Source organism: Leptonychotes weddellii, chromosome 7 (assembly GCF_054177405.1).
Source record: "Leptonychotes weddellii isolate Sample4059 chromosome 7, ASM5417740v2, whole genome shotgun sequence".
In the NCBI taxonomy this organism is placed as follows: domain Eukaryota; kingdom Metazoa; phylum Chordata; class Mammalia; order Carnivora; family Phocidae; genus Leptonychotes; species Leptonychotes weddellii.
Window position 1 is genome coordinate 80,481,825 of NC_138375.1, and position 20,088 is coordinate 80,501,912.

The 20,088-nt window shown below is 39.1% G+C and overlaps 1 protein-coding gene across 2 annotated transcripts in view; it reads left to right on the top strand.

The window, feature by feature from the left end:
• Nucleotides 1–2,682, top strand: part of TMEM161B (transmembrane protein 161B) — a 236,838-nt gene extending 234,156 nt beyond the window's left edge. Inside the window, exon 13 of one of the 2 annotated variants that reach the window (XR_014147089.1) lies at nucleotides 2,644–2,682. The gene's annotated coding sequence lies outside the window, so the exon portion shown is untranslated. The remainder of the gene's footprint in view (nucleotides 1–2,643) is intronic. The other variant, XR_014147088.1, reaches the window with a different exon arrangement.
• Nucleotides 2,683–20,088: the final 17,406 nt, after the last annotated feature.

Below are 20,088 nucleotides of genomic sequence, written 5' to 3' on the forward strand. Positions count from 1 at the left end.
GGGTGTTGAGTTTGATAAGTTCTTTATAGATTTTGGATACTAGCCCTTTATCTGATATGTCATTTGCAAATATCTTCTCCCATTCTGTCGGTTGTCTTTTGGTTTTGTTGACTGTTTCCTTTGCTGTGCAAAAGCTTTTTATCTTGATGAAGTCCCAATAGTTCATTTTTGCCCTTGCTTCCCTTGCCTTTGGCGATGTGTCTAGGAAGAAGTTGCTGCAGCTGAGGTCGAAGACGTTGCTGCCTGTGATCTCCTCGAGGATTTTGATGGACTCCTGTCTCACATTTAGGTCTTCCAGACATTTTGAGTCTGTTTTTGTGTGTGGTGTAAGGAAATGGTCCAGTTTCATTCTTCTGCATGTGGCTGTCCAATTTTCCCAACACCATTTGTTGAAGAGACTGTCTTTTTTCCATTGGACATTCTTTCCTGCTTTGTTGAAGATTAGTTGACCATAAGTTGGGGGTCCATTTCTGGGCTCTCTATTCTGTTCCATTGATCTATGTGTCCGTTTTTGTGCCGTTACCATACTGTCTTGATGATCATAGCTTTGTAATAGAGCTTGAAGTCCGGAATTGTGATGCCACTGGCTTTGCTTTTCTTTTTCAACATTCCTCTGGCTATTCGGGGTCTTTTCTGGTTCCATACAAATTTTAGGATGATTTGTTCCATTTCTTCAAAAAAAGTTGATGGTATTTTGATAGGAATTGCATTAAATGTGTAGATTGCTCTAGGTAACATTGACATCTTCACAATATTTGTTCTTCCAATCCATGAGCATGGAGAGTTTTTCCATTTCTTTGTGTTGAAGATTATCCCTTTTATCAAGGTTTTTATCATTGGGGTTACATCTAGTTACACAATCCACCTCATAATTACCTTGCCTGTAAAGATCAGTGGTAAGATAATTAGTGGGTGATAACGTAGAGGTTTTCTCTGAAAACTTCCTGAATCAGGATATGTATGAACCTGCTTCACGCAGATATGTTAGAACAGAAAAAGTTTGATAAATCACACTCCTACCATAAGGGAAGAACATTTCTTTCCATATGTTGTAATGTAAAAACAAAATCACTGGATTAGACTATGGAAAACTAAGCCAGCTAGAATCCTTTGGAATGTTGCTGTGGAAATTGATAATCAGTGCTCATTAAAATACATGTGCCAACAACCCAATAACTGGGTGGAGACTCAGCATATTCCAGTTGGTGGCCGGTTGCATGAGATGTCCAATTTCTAGACAACATTACGACACAGCCATGTCTGAAGTACCATTTTGGCAGGTTTATTTTTATCTTTTTATTATTTATTTTTTATTTAAATTCAGTTAGCCAGCATATAGTACATCATTAGTTTCAGATGAAGTGTTCAGTAATTCATCAGTTGCGTATAACACCCAGTGCTCATCACATCATGTGCCATCCTTGATGTCCGTCACCCAATTACCCCATCTTTCTAGCCACCTTCCCTCCAGTAATGCTCAGTTTGTTTCCTATAGTTAAGAGTCTCTCACGGTTTTTCTCCCTCTCTGATGACTTCCCATTCAGTTTTCCCTCCCTTCTTCTATGATCCTCTGTGCTGTTTCTTATATTCCAGATATGAGTGAAACCGTCTGATAATTGTCTTTCTTTGATTGACTTATTTTGCTCAGCTAATGCCCTCCAGTTCCATCCATGTCAATGTAAATGGTAAGTATTCATCCTTTCTGATGGCTGAGTAATATTCCATTGTGTGTGTATAAATATATATATATACCACCACATCTTCTTTATCCATTCATCTGTCATTGGACATCTCGGCTCTTTCCACAGTTTGGCTATTGTGGACATTGCTGCTATGAACATTGGGGTGCACGTACCCCTTCGGATCACTACATTTGTATCTTTGGGGTAAATACCCAGGAGTGCAATTGCTGGTCATAGGGTAGCTCTATTTTTAACTTCTTGAGGAACCTCCATACTGTTTTCCAGGGTGACTGTACCAGCCTGCATTCCCACAAGCAGTGTTAAGAGGGTCCCCCTTTGGGCACCTGGGTGGCTCAGTTGGTTAAGCGGCTGCCTTCGGCTCAGGTCATGATCCTGGAGTCCCGGGATTGAGTCCCACTTTGGGCTCCCTGCTCAGCGGGGGGGTCTGCTTCTCCCTCTGACCCTCTTCCCTCTCGTGCTCTCTGTCTCTCATTCTCTCTCTCTCAAATAAATAAATAAAATCTTAAAAAAAAAAAAAGAGGTTTCCCCTTTCTCTGCATCCTCGCTAACATCTGTTGTTTCCTGACTTGTTAATTTTAGCCATTCTGACTGCTGTGAGGTGGTATCTTATTGTGGTTTTGATTTGTATTTCCCTGAGGCCAAGTGATGTGAGCATTTTTTCATGTCTCTGTGGGCCATTTGGATGTCTTCTTTGGAGAAATGTCTGTTCATGTCTTCTACCCATTTCTTGATTGGATTATTGTTCTTTGGGTGTTGAATTTGATAAATTCTTTATAGGTTTTGGATACTAACCCTTCATCTGATAAGATATTTGCAAATATCTTCTCCCATTCTATAGGTTGTCTTTTGGTTTTTTGACTGTTTCCTTTGCTGTGCAGAAGCTTTTTATCTTAATGAAGTCCCAATAGTTCATTTTTGCTTTTGTTTCCCTTGCCTTTAGAGACATATCCTGCAAGAAGTTGCTGTGACTGAGGTCGAAGAATTGCTGCCTGTGTTCTCTAGGATTTTGATGGATTGCTGTCTCACATTTAGGTCGTTCATCCATTTTGAGTCTCTTTTTGTGTATGGTGTGAGAAAATGGTCCAGTTTCTTTCTTCTACATTTTCCCAGCATTCTTCCAGTTTTTCCAGCACCATTTGTTGAAGACACTGTCTTTTTTTCCACTGGATATTCTTTCCTGCTTTGTCAAAAATTAGTTGACCATAGAATGGAGGGTCCATTTCTGGACTCTCTATTCTGTTCCATTGATCTATATGTCTGTTTTTGTGCCAGTACCATACTGTCTTGATGATTACAGCTTTATAATAGAGCTTGAAGTCCAGAATTGTGATGCCACAGCTTCGGTTTTCTTTTTCAACATTCTTCTGGCTATTTGGGGTCTTTTCTGGTTCCATACAAATTTTAGGATTATTTGCTCCAGCTCTGTGAAAAATGTTGATGGTATTTTGATAGGGATTGCATTGAATGTGTAGATTGCTCTGGGTAGCATAGACATTTTAACAGTATTTACTCTTCCAATCCATGGGCATGGAACGTTTTTCCGTTTCTTTGTGTCTTCCTCAATTTCTTTCATGACTGTTTTGTAGTTTTTAGAGGACAGATTCTTTACCTCCTTGGTAAACCTCTTTAGGTTTGTTCCTAGGTATCTTATGGTTTTTGGTACAATTGTAAATGGGATCGATTCCTTAATTTCTCTTTCTTCTGTCTCATTGTTAGTATATAGAAATGCAACTGATTTCTGTGCATGGATTTTATATCCTGCCACATTGCTGAATTGCTGTATGAGTTCCAGCAATTTTGGGGTGGAGTCTTTTGGGTTTTCCACATAAAGTATCATGTCATCTGTGAAGAGTGAGAATTTGACTTCTTTGTTGGCAGAGTTATTTTTAATAACAAAAGATTCTCACACATTGTGGTTTCTCTATAGTAGTGCTAGATGGTGGTCATGGAAATACTCTTTCCTAAAATCACATGGGTCATGCAGTACCCTTCTTTAAAGTGGTAGTTGTGGGTAGGAGACCAAATGAATGAGAACTCAACCTGAGGTTATCAAAGGCATACTTAATTGCACACATGTGCAATTTTCTTAAAGTCACTATCTCATTTCATGGCACATTTTAGAGCAGTTCTTCTCAGCAGTGGAACTCCTTCTTTATTTTTAAATAATTCACTTTATCCTTAGCATCTAAAAACAATGCTACCAGCATATTCCAGGAGGCAAGGAAGTTGGAAAATAGTACTTCAGAGCAGAAAGGCCCATTTGTTTTGTAATTTCAACCAATGTAAGGGAACATCATCCCCAAACAGATTTTTTAGTAGTGACTTCTGGGCCTCTAGTAATTATGATCTGATGCAAATATATCAAAAATGGAAAAAAAATATATAAATTACAAAATTTAACTTATTCTGGCTACATCTTCAATGTAAATGGAGCTATTTGTGTGCTCTGATTAAAACACATTAAAAACAATCAGAGCTCTCCACTGACCTGAGAGCTCTCTGGATGGATATCATCAGTACTGGAAGACTTCCCAGCTTACATTGGAAAGTACTGAAAAATTAACCCTAGAGCAGCCACTGATGAGCAAGTGTTTCTGTGGTAACAGGTGCCCTTTTTAGGAAAAGCGACATAAGCTGATGCCGCAGGGGCAAGGGTTGGAGGCAGGGCGCTCAGTGTGTAGGTCTTTCAGAAGGCGCAGACCCAGGGTCCCCCAGGGAAGAAACTCCAATTCACATCCTTTGTTACTGCTGCCTAGAGTTACTTCTACTGACCTTCTGAAATGCAAGGGGACCCAATGTAAGCCTGACATGGAAGTGCCCAATACTTCGGCATTCTTAAAAATGTACCCTGCTAGCACTAAGCACTTAGCCAGCGCTAAGCACTCATGTCTCCTGTTACTAGATATACATGTTACATGCTTCTATTTTAACCAGAGATTTACATACAACCAAAGATTGCAGATGGTCTTAGCTTCTTATCACGACCTGAGAAATGCTGGGAGGCTTTAAACATCTGGAATTTGCATCTTTTGGCAAACCATAGGGATAAATACTTTTCATTTTGTTAACTACATATAGTTTTATCTCGAGGAGGCACTCTTCCTTTGTGGCGTCTCAGCAAGAAACTGACAGTGTCTACTTTTCCTATGAGTAGAATGCTTTGCATTGCTCCGAGGTTCATAATTACATGTTTGTGACTTCATCCTCCACAGCCTCGCCCCATGAATACAGATAACATCTTACAAAAGGGGAGGCTGGGAACGACTCAGACAGACAGGGGAGGAGGAGAGGGAGGCTGATGTGCTCAGTGACCATCCCCTGGCGAGGCTCTGGGATAGCCAGTGGGGGAACTCGGCTCTCCAGGTCTCCAGAGCCGACTCTGGTCTGAAACACTGGCCTTCTGTTTCATGAGCTCTGAAGCACCCTTGGGAAGAAGAAGAAATACTCAACCTATAGGTTGACATTTTATTTATATCACATCCCTTGTTGAATTGTTCTGAAGAACCCGAGGTGGCCGTGGCATTCCTTCTCTTTATTCACTTGGTTACAGTTTAAAATTTGAATAGCTGTTTATGCTGGAAGGCTGAACACCCAATCAGCAGTCTTTGAATGGAAGCTGTATTGTTCACTCATGGAAATGCCTGTTTCATCTGTCAGCTCTCTTTTATAGTGAGCCTAATAATTTATGCTTGCTAAAGATGTTTTCTGACCTGTGATTCCATTGCCAGTTAGGAAAGGGCTTTGGCAGCATTCACACTTCCTTTCGTAATAGGGGGCCATGAAGGTACAATATAGTGGAATTACTGGTCCAGTGCACTAATGGTACCCAGTCCCAGACTGGGGGGTGGGGGTGGGGGCAGAGGGGTAAGGCTGAAGGACCCTATCCTTTAGAGAGGGCCACTAGGCTCCGAAGAAAGAGGCCTCTTTGGGAGCCGCCTCCTTCCCGGGAGGTCTGCATGACCCTGTGGTGCCCGGACGGCTGAAAGAGTTAACAGACTCACAGAAATGCCAGAGGGCACTGCATGTATGTCTGGAACTGCATGGAGTGCCCCACAGCACAAATAAAAATGGGTCGTCTTCATCCAGGAAGTTTGTAGCAGCTCTTCAGATTTCTCTCGTTTAAAAAAATATTGTGATCCTATTCGATAGAATGACCCATTTAAGAAAAACCTTGGCAGTTAAAATCCTTTGTGTCCTTCAGAAAAAGAGGATCTATATGCGCTTGAACTATGTATTTTTTATCTTATTACTGTTGAAATCACATTATGTTAAGTGGGACTTCTTTAAATGGGCCACCCTGCATTATAATTATAATCTTTTCAGATATTTAATTTGCAAGTTATTGGCAGACCCGTCCTGAAAAGAACTTTTCTAATTGCAAATGGAATTATTCTCCAGGTGAAGTGGATCTGTTCCTTTTTTGATTCTCTCATAAAACTTTGTTTTTATTTCTCTCAGAGTATTTATCTTATCCTCAGTAATAATCATTTGTATACCTGTTTTGTACTTCACCAGTTTTGTCCATTTCTTGAGGTCGGTAACTTGATCTTACTCATTTTGTATTTACTGCAGCCCCTATCTCAATGCCTTTCTTTTAGAAGGGACTTAATGAATATTGGTGAATTGATTTCCAGAATGATTTTAACAAAACATCCTAAATTGAAATAGAATCTCTCCTAACATATTCTAATTAGTTTGAGAAACAGATCTGAATACTCAATGACACCGCGTGCACTCAGAAAGCAGACTTTGCCTGAGACGTAAAGTTTAATATGATGAATAAATAACAATTGTAAAAAAATCCAAAGAAGAAATTTCACGAGATTTTGAATTTTTAAAAAAATTAAGTCAACCTTTTGAAAAACATATTTGAAGTCTCTAGCTAGCCATACCCTTCTGAACGCACCCGATCTTGTCTGAATAGCATAATTTAAAAGGATATTTTTATGGACTTTGGCTTTAATTGTTCTTGTAACAAAAATGCTGAAACATCTCTGGAGAAACTGGGGGTTTATGGGCATGATAATGATGGTGCAAACGAAGGTTGCAAAGTATTATAAGACAATAAAAACTGATATTACTATAGCACTTTGAAGTTCCCAAAAGGTTTTCATATTGAGGCAAGGATTAATAATCCCTTCCTAAGGATAACTTCGGAAAGGTTCCCTGACTTGCGTGGTGTCATTAAGTGAGTAAAGAACAGAGCTGGAGCTGAGCACAGGCCTCGGACTCTGAGAGACACCGCCCCTTGAGTTATGCCTGCTGCCCCATTTTTGTCTTTCAGATTATGCCTCTTTTTAAAAATAAGTAAGCAAAAGATGGTGTAAATCATCTTATTTAACTATAGACTTCTGCTTTACAGAAGCACAGAATTTTAGAGTTGAGAAAAACTGCAAAACTTCTGACATAAAATTTTTCATTTTAAAATTAAGAAAGAGAGAGCCTTTATCTTATTACTTTTCTTGTTGTTAAGAACAGCAGGTTATAGAATTTATTAAACTCATTATATTCTGGTTGCTGAGCTAACAGCTCTGTGACGTAGATACTATTTCTATTCTATCAATAAAGAAACCATGTGCAGAAAGGACCAGTAATTTTCCAAACATCACACCTAGAAAATGATGATAATAGGTCATCTATACCTAAACCAGGTATGAAAATTTGAACCTGTGCTTTTCCATGCATTAACTCGAGTTACACAAACAGTTAACAGTGGGATTAGGCCTTGTGATGGATTATAGCACTCCGCCAGTGCTTTTCCTAAATAATTGATAAGAACTGCATGAAGTTCCTCACCCCATCTTCAGATCCCTTTTTCGAATTGAACCTTTTTTTTGAACTGCTCTATGGGATCAACAGACATAAAGAATTGGTTTTAATTATGTATATATTTTTTTAAATTGAGAGTTTGGCCTGCATTACTTGGGACTTAGATCTGAGTTATCCTTCTTATTTTTACATTCCAAGTTCCAAAGTCCATTGATACTTAAACATGCTTAATGGAAAATGAAAAACAAGTGATGTAACTGGAAGATGTCCAGAGAAGAGTCACTGCAATGATAAAAGTGCAAATGGCTGTTCTCCGAAGGCAGATAAACTAGAAGACAAGATTCACCTTAGTCTTGAAAGGGGAAGGCTCTAAGCCTGCGCAACACCTTGATCAAAGTTAAACAAATTGTTATGTAATATTTCTAAGTAAACATGAATGTGTTCCCCAAACCCCAGCACTCTCCCTGGTGGACATTTCTTTTAGACTTTATCTGTATAACTTATATGTACTTTTCCATAGCATATCCTTTACTCTGTGGTTATTGGAGACAGTTGTGTCTATTTCTCTTTCCCTATAAATGATTATAAATTTGCTGTAGCCTCCCTGCCTACCTTTGTATTTCTGGTTGCTCTTGCATAGTACCATTTACTAGGTATATCCTTAAAAACATCATTTAATAGAACTAAACTGTAAGTTTCAGGTAAACACGGAGCATAGTTTTATGAGGTGGCTAATATATTTATGGATCTTGTTACTCTAAGAAGTGATAGGCTTAAATTCTCAGCAGATTCAGGTAATGTTTTTTAAAGATTTTATTTATTTATTTGTCAGAGAGAGAGCACAAGCCGGGGGAGCTGCAGGCAGAAAGAGAAGCAGGCTCCTGGCTGGGCAAGGAGCCTGATGCAGGACTCGATCCCAGGACCCTGGGATCATGACCTGAGCTGAAGGCAGCCGCTTAACCCACTGAGCCTCCCAGGCATCCCTGATTCAAGTAAACTTTAGGGAGGTTAAATACTGGCACACCTATAATTTATTGTTAAGGAATTAGTCATATGTGCAGAAATAAACTACTTTTGGAGGTGCAAACCTGAATGACAGTATGTCCTGTCATCAGATGAATGCCTCTTCGCATATTAGACTGGATGATCCTTGGTCTGACTTCATATGACATTATCTTTACTGATTTTTTTACAAGTTGTACTAAATGAGTATGGAAACTTCATGTATTAATTTCCTTCAGGCATCCTGCAGGTCATAGTTATTATGAAATACTATCCTAATTGTCATCCTAGCTGATGTTACTTTGATTAACCTCAGTAGAGCGGCTTTTTGGTCGGATGAGTACTTTTAGGAAGCCAGTGTATTAACCAACTTTTACCTCACTATTAACAGTGGAAATGGGGGATTCTGTTTTTCCTTCCTACCATGTATCACCCTGTTCCTCAGCTGAACCTCTTAGCTATGATCTCCAGGCCTTCTAAGAGAGGTCTGCCCAGACTGCTTACGTAGATGGCTCAGAAATAGGTCTCCAAGAACAGCTTATGGATAGCTTCAGATTATGACTTATGATAGTGGAAAGCTCTTACTGCTGATCCTGTTTTTTTTTCTTTGCTCTCACCTTCTCAGTATCCTGTAGGGATGTAAGCACCACAGCTACTAATAAAACAATTTGGCTTTTTGTAACAGATGGGGAGCTCCATCTGTTGTAAACATGTAGAGGGATGCCCTTGGTGATAGTTAGTGGGAAATGTGGGAAGCAGAGACAAACTCCTCTTCATAAACCATGTGCCCTTTGATGAGCTTCTCATTCAGTATAGGCTGTGGCAGCCACTTAGGCCCTTGAACTTGGGCATGATGTAGGACTAGATTGTGGCTGCTTATGAACCACAGCTCTGCCATTCAAATGTAGCTACTGGTGAAATGTGCATTGTGCAAATAATTCTCTTACACGGACTTTAAAATAGTAACACAATCCCAGTTGGAGTATTTGCATAGACTAAAGCTAAGCAAATAGTAAACACTCATGGAGTGAATGCACAAACGGTGGCCTAAGTGTAGTCTGATTGTGTCTAGGTGAGCTTGTAATCGTGGAGGATATCGGAGGTAATTTTTTTCCCTTCACATCTAGACAATGAGGGTGGACATTGGGGGCAGAGGTGAGTTGGGCATACCTAGTCTTCAGGGATGAGAGGGAGCATTCCCCTTGCTTACATTTATCACTTTTTCCCCCTACCCAATAGCTATGTTAGATAAGACAGGGCAAGTTAAGTTGAGCATGGCTTCTGTACAGCTTCTATAATCTAAGAGACTCTGAAGCAAGTAGTTTTAGCATGTGGCACTTTCCTAATTGAAAAGGTATTTTGTAAATCTTAATCATTAATTTTTATTATCATGCTACTGCTATTATTCTTGTTTCTGCAGGCTAGGCAGTGTGCCATGCCTTTCTGTGGGACAGCTATCACTTCTCCATAAACACAATCCTTTGGCTATCCCGCATTGGTGAGCTGTTTGATGAAAAGATTAAAGAATAAAGCTATATCTGAGACCCATTCTGTAGCCTACATATATTTACATAAATTCCTTGAAGAGTAAATAAAAAAGTACATGAATAAAATGGTGAAGACATGTGAGATCCAAAGCAGCGACTTATTTGAAGGAAGGAAAAAGACAGTCCTGTGTTGTTACAATTAGAGTACGCCAGTTCATTTACTATTTTCGGTGAATTTTAATTGAGTTGTGTCTCATTTTTATAAATGTTGTCAATCTTCATTTTCTCTGTCTCCCGTGCACCAACTTAAACACACACACACATGCAGATCTACATAGCGGCATGTTTTGGGAGAGCACTGTCTGTAGATACACCCTAACACCAACTTATAGATAGTGACACGTAGAACTATAAACACTAAAACACGCAACCTTGAGAGAACACCCATAAGACTGAAAAAAAGCCTTTTTTAATGCATTTATTTTATAGACACAAAAGCTCAGCTAGTAATCAGTTTTGGTAACTTTGGATGTCTGTTTCCCTGATGTAATGACTAGACGGAGGCAGTAACAATACTTCATTATGCTATTCAGAGTGTATGGCAGGATTCAGTCAGAGCTGGACTCAAAACCTGGCCCACAGCTGAAAGCAGAGATGATGCATTAATCCACCGCAACACCCTCTCCCCCACTGCCCCCCTCAGCATCCAGCCACTAATACTGGATATCGTTTTTCTTCATAAAACTAGTGGTACTCGAATCGAGCCCATGATAGCTAAGGTTTGTTTAGTCTCTCAGGCAGGTGATCACAGGATTGAACTCCCCAAGTGAGAAGCTGATGGAATACAAATAGTTAAGAACACGTTTGGAGGGGGAAAAATTGTCCAGCCCCATCTGTCAAACTGTGCGTATGACATCATCAGATATTCTGCACTTGTTTGCAGCTATTCAGGCCGGCCTGCCCTGCAGTCTCCGCTTTGTGCTCCAGTTTCCTTTACAGGGCCAGCGGGCTGGAAAATTACCACATGCTGTCACAGTTAGCTCAGCCAGGTCTTGTTATCATTGTTTCCAAGGAATCCATTCATTCCGTTATTTTACATATTGGGCAGACGTCCTGCCACTGAGGCTTGGGCTGCAGTAACTTGAAGGGCCAAACGTTAATGGGCCTCTATTGTTGGTGGAATGGCGGTGCAAGACGTGGGAAAAAATACCCAGACAGCTCCCTGACACTGGTTTAGGACCTCTAGACTTAGGGGGTAGCCTGTGAAGATCTTTTATGTAAACAAGCCTTCAATAAACAATGAATATCTCCTGTGTCAATATTCATAACCCATCAATAAAAAAAAAATATAAATCTTCAACTAGAAAGAAGCCCAAATGTATTATGGATGACGGAGCTTTTCCTTAAAGTAATCTATAGAATGTTGGCAAGTCTCCTTCTAAACACTGCTAATTTATAGGGTGGGGGGAGGGAAGCATTGTTGGGGCTTTGAGGAAAGAGAGGCATTTGATTTGGGGCCGGCAGTATTCTCCCTGCAAAAGATAATACAGTGTGTAAGTTTCGCGGCTTCCACCACTACGAGACAGAAATAAAGACAAGGGCCTTGGTGACACGTTACATCTTCACCATGCTGGCAACTTAAAGAAAGTTAGTGGAAACATTAGAAAAGTTGCTTAACATGTTCTCCTGATTGATTAGAACATAGAGAAGTATAAAGTTTCCAGCATTGAAAAATCCCTACCAAAACAGAAATAGGAAAATCTATTCTTTAGGGAAGATATTCAGTGAACCTGTAGTCCTTGTTATTGTCTTTTTTTTTTTTTTTTTTTAACGGGGAACAGTTTCCTGTTCCAAGATGAATCTGATCTTTTGACCGTATAGTTTATTGGAAGTAGATCGTGAAGTGATATGGATGTTTCAGTTCTTACTACTACCCTCACAAACTTCTCTCACCTGATTTCCTTTGCCTCAGACAAGAGAAGACTTGGTAACAAGACCTAGATACTCGAACTAGGATAGATATGGTAATGAGGAAAGTTCACTGGAATTTGGAAAAGCTGTAATTCAAGTCTTATCATTTTAAACAGTCTCATGATTAGCTCAGTTGTTATTTTAGTCTGTTTTATTGATTCACCACAGAGCTCCACATGGCCCTGTAGGAGTTTATATCAGAATGGTTCTTATCCCAAATCATTTTTGAAGAATTGGACATGGGGTTGAACCCTTCGAGTTGGAGGAAATGAGATGGGACTAGTCTGGTTCTGACAAACACAATCTACACCATATTTAAGATAAAATATGCTGTATTAAGAAAGTTGCCCTATCCTAAAGTCAGTTTTGTCACTTTGTCTTCTTTATAAAACATGTTCTAATTTCAACTAAGATGATTTTTATGTCTAGCCGCTAATTTTAAATGGTTTCCCTTTCCAGCTGACATTAAGAACCGATTGAGATAAATTTATTTTTCCATAAAAGTAATATATGTCAGGACTAGATTTCCTAAACCTAGCCCTTCAAGCAATCACAATCATTTTGTAAACTGTTGATAATGTCATCTTTGAGAAAAAATGTTTTCTTCAGTGTATAAAATGTTATATTATGGTAAATATTAAAATGTGGCAGCCTTCATTCACATATAATATTTTAGGGAATCTTACAGAATTTTGCAATCGGTATTTTTCAAAGAGTAAATAGCATCTTTTACAACCAGTTATTTTATTCTTCCAATGTTTCCTTCAGCTCTTGACTCTAATGCCAGGTTTCTGTAACATAAAACACAAGTTTTGATAAAGAAGTCTACTTTGAGGGGCGCCTGGGTGGCTCAGTCGTTAAGCGTCTGCCTTTGGCTCGGGTTGTGATCCCAGGGTCCTGGGATAGAGCCCCGCGTTGGGCTCCCTGCTCAGCAGGAACTCTGCTTCTCCCTCTCCCACTCCCCCTGCTTGTGTTCCCTCTCTCTCTGTGTCTCTCTCTGTCAAATAAATAAGTAAAATCTTAAAAAAAAAAGTCTACTTTGTCTTCAAAGTTATGTTAGGCACACTACGATTTCTGATGCCCCAAAGTAACACACTTATGCCCAGATCAAAAGTGAACTTTAACTCCAAATTTTTTAATAAATCAGACTACTAAATGATACAATATCGCATTTAAGATGTGTGATAAATTAAACAAGTCTTGCAGTAAGCACTAAAAAACTGAAACTGTTACCTTAACTTAAGCAACACCCTACATTTATTACCATAGAGTAGATATCAAGCTGTGTTGTTTAGCAATTAGTTTATTGTTTAGTAATTAATAGTAACTTCCACATGAAAGCATATTATGAAGAGAAATATTACAAATAGTGGCTCTTCTTAAAAACAGATGCACAGAAAACCCCGAAACTAAATCACTGTGGCCACCTCCTGCACTTAAAAACAAATTCATTTTTAGAGTGAATAAAAAAAATTCATGCAATATATTGACAGAGAAATATTTTCCGTTTCTACCAGTGATGTCCTCATGCCCAATTTCTGCATCTTTGTCACCACCTGGTTCCTATGAAGATAATATTCCCAAGAAATCACACCAAAGTAACTTAAACTTTTTTTTTCCAGATGGGCCTTCACATCATATTAGAAACTTTTTATAATATTAACAATTTTCTTTCATCTTATATTAGAATCATATAATTTTAGAATTTGAATCGCCTAACAAGATATGACCATGCAATCATTTTAGCAATTTTCATATCATATTAGTGAAAACAAATACTAATATAATAGGATGCTAACATGAAAAACCCTAATAGAACATGACAAAACTCTTCATATTTTATTTATGCATTCTTGTTGTTCTTCTCCATTTCAACATTTTCTACTTCGGTTTATGGGAAAGTTGCATGGGCTTGCATGTTTTTGAATATCAATTAAGTGATACTGTAATGAAACAGTAATACAAAAGTTAAGTGCTATAAGACCAATATACTTCTCTGGATCATCAAGTCTTTGAATGATAATGTTTGCATTTGGGTTTGTTATTTATTTCAGTTAAGTTTAGAAATTGAACTATTTGCAGAAAGAAAATAACTGTAGTTGAGTATGAAGATGCAAAGAGTTAAAGAAATAATGCAATTATCTAGATAATTTACTGCCTCTCCCCCACTCCAAGTATCCAGGATAGAGATAAAAAAAATAAGCTTTTGCCTTGAATTTTTCAGCTGATTGCTTTCATTTTTTACTCTGATTCTCTTTCCTTACATGGAGCACGTTCCTCCAGAGTCTTTCCTTAAACCCAGTCCATTTGAGCAGGGTTGCTAGCAATGTCCAGTGAAGAAGTAAACTGGAAGGAAATAGTCAAATGTCTCATCCTGAGGGTCTACCAATAGAAATGAAGAGTGAAGACACTCCAGTTTTCACTCTTTTTTTGTTTTTTTAATCCATCTTATTTGTATCAAGAAAAATTGCGCTGGGATTAAGTATAGCATCTTCTCAGGCGAGGAAATACTAATGATAAAAAGCTTTGATATTTTCAAATTTGGTTTGCATACTAAAGATATCAACAGTATTCACCAGGCATAGCTAAAATAAAAGAGAATGAACTCTATGGTGTTTGTCAGGAAATATGACCCTCTCATCACCCATTTCACCTCACTTATATATATGGTGATCTACAAAGTCAAACAGGAAAAATTTTGGTCACCTAAGTGCCTGGAGCTTTTCTTTCCTGCCATATACTACACTATAATGGAGTAGAGACATAGCTTATATATTTCAGTAAACAGGATTCACACAGGGTCAAAATTACCTTTGAAAAATCCTACAGTAAGTTGCCACATTGGAGGATATATTTATTTATCCGGTCTTTAATAAATCCAGCACACCCTATTTGTCTTCTAGACTGCTATTAATTCAGTTGAAGATAAAATGAAGGCAGTGACTTTTATTTAGTGGTCAAATCTTCAAAACACTTAGATCATTCCATGGTGAGATGTTCACATTATGCGTGGCAGGTGGTAACTGAGATTTCATATTTTCTGGATCATGTTTATGTCAGGACATGTTATCAGTGAGAAGAATGGTGGGCAGAGTTTAGATTTTTTATGTTTTTCTTTTCCCCTTTGCCAACCCTTCCTCTTATTTTCCTTTTTTTTTTCTTTTTGATCTGAATGAATATAGATAAGGAAGTTAAGTATGTCTATAATTGTCTGCACTATAATTACTTGGCTAATTTTCTCTCTTCCTTCATAATGTAGCATGCATGAGCAGAACATGAGACTAGGTTTATTGTATTCACTGTTGTGTTCTTAGTACCTAGTTTGGTGCCCGCCATGAAACAGGCACTCGGGAAATATTTAATAAACAAATAAACCACTCAACCATCTTAATGCTGGTAGATTTGTGCACATTTGACTTAAAAGCTAAAACTAAAACAGAAGCAATGTCACCAAGATGGTGACAAGGTTGTTCTTGACTTCATGTCCCCTCACAAGAAGAACAACTATTAACTATTCATGAACAAGACACAACTGCGAGAATTCTAGAACACAGAGGTGAGGCTGAAGCATCCCCTGCACCTCAGAGACCAAGGGAGACTATATTAGCAGAGTAAGAGAAGTGGCTACACATTGACCACTTTGCCCCTCCCCCAGGACTGTGCAGCACTATGTGTAGAGGTCCCCTATGAGCTTCAGTTTCCTCTACCAGCCTCCCTTAGCATTGTGGGTGTTTTGTGGAAACCCCTACTCTAATCTTGCAGCATGGGAAATGCAGGAGAATCCTTGGGGCCCAGCCCCTGGCAATCTGACTATGACAGAGAAGAGGGGAGGGGCTAGCACTAAACAGCATGTGGATCTTGGCAGCTGAGTTTATACCTCCAGAGCCCAAGTAGTAATCCTAAACAGTGGTTTGGCTTATCTGCAGAGCCAAGTCAGGAGCACACTCTAACTAAGGAACTTGGTGGGGTGCAGAGCTGCCTGATTCAGATTCTCAAATGAGGAGATTTGCTGGTCCTAGAGCCTGGTTTGCCCACTCTCAGGCAGGGTGCTAAGTCAGAGCCCCACCTGCTCTGAAGAGTGTCTTCCAGCCCCATCTTATCAGAAGGCCTTGTGACAATTCCTGGAAGTGGTGTGGCCCACTGACAAAAGAGTGAGCAGAACAGATTGCCCTCAGAGCAAAGCCACTACTGGGTATGGAGGCTTCTTGTGCTACACAGAGGCAGAGGGAGTAATTCACAGACAAGGATGAAGGTAGCTCCTGGCCCTTTCCAAGGCGCAGACTGTTTGGGAAATTGGAAGTAGCCTGGAGTGACCCCTCCCTTTCCTGCCCAGGCAGGGGAGCTGAGACATAGCCTTACTCACTGTGGAGAGTGTCTTCCAACCCCCTCTGACCAGAAGGGCTGGTGAAAACATCTGAAAACTGTGTGACCCAGCAGCACTCAAGCTAAGAGAAGGGCAGACAGAGCCAATATCTTGCAGAGCAAAGCCAGTGGCCTAGTTTGGCCAAGAAACTTGAGGTGTGGGTTGTCTTGAGTTAAAACAGCAAACAAAGAGCTTTACTGGTTTTAGAGCTGCTGTTCGTACTGCACCTGGGGAGGGAATCTAATTTGTAGCCTCTCATTGCTGAATACAGCCTTCAGCTTGTCTGACCAGAGAAGCTAACTAGAGCACACAGGAAGCTGCATAGCTTATTCTTCAGTCCAATGTACAGTGGTACAGAGAGCACAGTCTATGGCTTCCCCTATCTGTAGAACAAAACCAGTGGCCTCACCTGATCAAGGAATTCAATGCTCATTCAGGCTTCCAAATAATGAGTTATACAGACCAGGGCAGGGAAGCTAATTTATAGCCCAGTTACTACTGAATATAGTAACCAATCCTGACCATGTAAATCTGACTGGAGAATCTAAGTAGCTGTGGAGCCTGTCCTCCGGTCTCACTTGGGTAGGGAAACAAGCCAGCAGTCCTATCCAGCTGTTCTGAGCCAGTGGCACCCCTTCCCCCCCCCAGTCCTATTCTCAGAGCTTGAATAGTTGCCTTGCTCAAAAATAATAATAACCATAATAACAGGCCCCACCTCCCCAAAGACATTGCCAGCAGACACCCAGCAACCCAAACTGAGCTGACTGGTGAAGAACTGTTTCTGCCAAAGCAAACCTGTAAAGTCTAGAAGTCTGCCAAAGCAAACCAGTAAAGTCATTACTCAAATGTGCAGATATCAGCATATGAAATCAAGTATCATGAAAAATGAGGTAAATATGATACCATCAAAGAAGACTAATAGAGATCCAATAACTGACCCTAAAGAAATGGAGATCTATGAACTATCAGACAAAGAATTCAGAATAATCCTCATAAGGAAGTTTAGTGAACCACAAGAAAACACAAACTGACAACTAAGTGAAATTAGGAAAACTATGCATGAACAAAATGAGAAATTTGACAAGGAAATAGCAACCATCAAAAAATCCCAAATCAACAGAAATCCTAGAGAAAAATATAACAGAACTGAAGAATTCAATAGTTTCAAAAGTATACTTGACCATGCAGAAGAATCGACAATGTAGAGGATAGGACATTAACAATTACTAACTCAGAGGAGTACAAAGAAAAAAGAATAAAGAGTGAAGAAATCCTGTAGGAATTATGGGACACAATGAAAAGAAAATATTTGCATTATGGGAATTCCAGAAAGAAAAGAGAAAGAGAAAGGGACAGAAAGTATATTTAAAGCAATAATGGCTGAAAACTTCTCAAACTTGGGGAGATAAATGGACATCCAGATCCATGAGGCCCAGATTATCCCAAATAGGTTGAACCTGAGTACAGCTACACCAAGACACATTATATTTAAGTTTTGAAAAGTGAAAGATGAGAAAAGAGAAGTTACATACAGGGGAATCCCATCATACTATCAGCAGGTTTCTCAACAGAAATTTAACAGGCCAGGAGAGAATGGAATGATATATTCAAACTGTTAAAAAGAAAATAACTGTCAACCAAGAATTCTATACCCAGCAAAGCTGATCTTCAAAATGAAGGAGGGATAAAGGCTTTCCCAAACAGAGAAAAGCTGAGGAAGTTCATTATAACCAGACCTCCATTATAAGAAATGCTAAAGGGAGGGTGCCTGGGTGGCTCAGTTGGTTAAGCGACTGCCTTCGGCTCAGGTCATGATCCCAGAGTCCTGGGATCAAGCGCCGCATCAGGCTCCCTGCTCGGCCAGAAGCCTGCTTCTCCCTCTCCCACTCCGCCTGCTTGTGTTCCCTCTCACGCTGTCTCTCTCTCTCTCTCTCTCTGTCAATTAAATAAATAAATAAAATCTTAAAAAAAAAAAAGAAATGCTAAAGGGAGTTCTTAGACTGGAAGTAGTAGAACATTAATTAACATTATAAAAACACAAAAAGGTAATGTAACTGTCACTGGTATTGGTAAATATATAGCCAGAGATTCTGCAATATGGTAATAGTGGTGTATAACTCACAATTCTAGTTTAAAGGTTTAAAAAAAGGATCTATGAAAAATAGCCATAAATACAAAAATCTGTTATTAGTTTCACAATATAAGAAACATGTAAATTATAACAGCAAAAATCTAAAATATGAGGGGGAGAAGAAGTAAAAGTGTAAAGTATACAAGTTGTGTTGAAATGAAGTTATCAGTTTAAAATAGAGTGTTATAAATTTAAGATATTTTATATAAGCCTCATGGTAACCATAAGGGAAAACCTTGTAGTAATTACACAAAGAACATGATAAAGAAGTCAAAGCATCCTGATACCAAAATACATCAAACTCCCCCCCACCCAAAGAAAACACAGCAGGATAAAAAACAAGGAAGAATGGATCTACAAAATAACCAGAAAACAATGAACAAAATGGCAGCAGTCATTAAGTCCTTACTTATCAATAATTACCTTAAATGTAATAGATTAAATTGTCCAATCAAAAGACATAGAATGTCTGAATGGATAAAAAACAAGATCCAATCATATGCTGCCTATAAGAGACTCAATTTAGGGGCACCTGGGTGGCTCAGATGGTTAAGCATCTGCCTTCGGCTCAGGTCATGATCCCAGAGTCCTGGGATTGAGTCCTGCATCGGGCTCCCTGCTCCTTGGGAGACTGCTTCTCCCTCTGCTCTCTCTCTCTCTCTCCATCTCTCATGAATAAATAAACAAAATCCTTAAAAAAAAAAAAAAAAGAGACTCATTTTAGCCTTGAAGACACACATAGACTGAGAATGAAGGGATGGAAAAAGACATTTCAAGCAAATGGTAACCAAAAAAGCAGTAACTATACTTATATCAGACAAAATAGATTAAAAAGAGACGAAGAAAGTCATTATATAAAGAGGTCAATACATCAAAAAAGATATATCAATTGTAAATATCTCTGCACCCAACATTGAAGGACCTAAATATATCAAGCAAAAACTAACAGCTAAAAGCAGAAATAAACAGCAATACAATGATACTGGGATTTAATATCTCATTCTCAACAATGGATAGATGATAAAAACAGAGAATCAACAAAGAAACAGCAGATTTTAACAACACTATAGACTAAATAGACCTAACAGACATTCTTATTTATTTATTTATTTATTTATTTATTTATTTATTTATTTTTTAAAGATTTTATTTATTTACTTGACAGAGAGAGACACAGTGAGAGAGGGAACACAAGCAAGGGGGAGTGGGAGAGGGCGAAGCAGGCTTCCCGCAGAGGAGAGAGCCCGATATGGGACTCGATCCCAGGACCCTGGGACCATGACCTGAGCCGAAGGCAGTTGCTTAACAACTGAGCCACCCAGGCACCCGACATTCTTTTTTAAATTATTTTTCAATTTTTTAAAAAAATATTTACTTATTTTAGAGAGAGAGAGCATGGTGGGGAGGGGCAGAGGGAGAGGGAGAATAAATCTTAAGCAGACTCAGCACTGAGCATGGAGCCTGACATGGGCCTCAATCTCATGACCCTGGGATCACGACCTGAATCAAGAGTTGAACGTTTAATGACTACACCACCAGGTGCCCACTTTTTTTTCTTTAAACAGATTTATTTATGTATTTTAGAGAGGGAGAGTGGGGGGGGAGGGGCAAAGGGAGAGAATCTTCAAGCAGACTTCCCTTTGAGCTCAGAACCCAACAGAA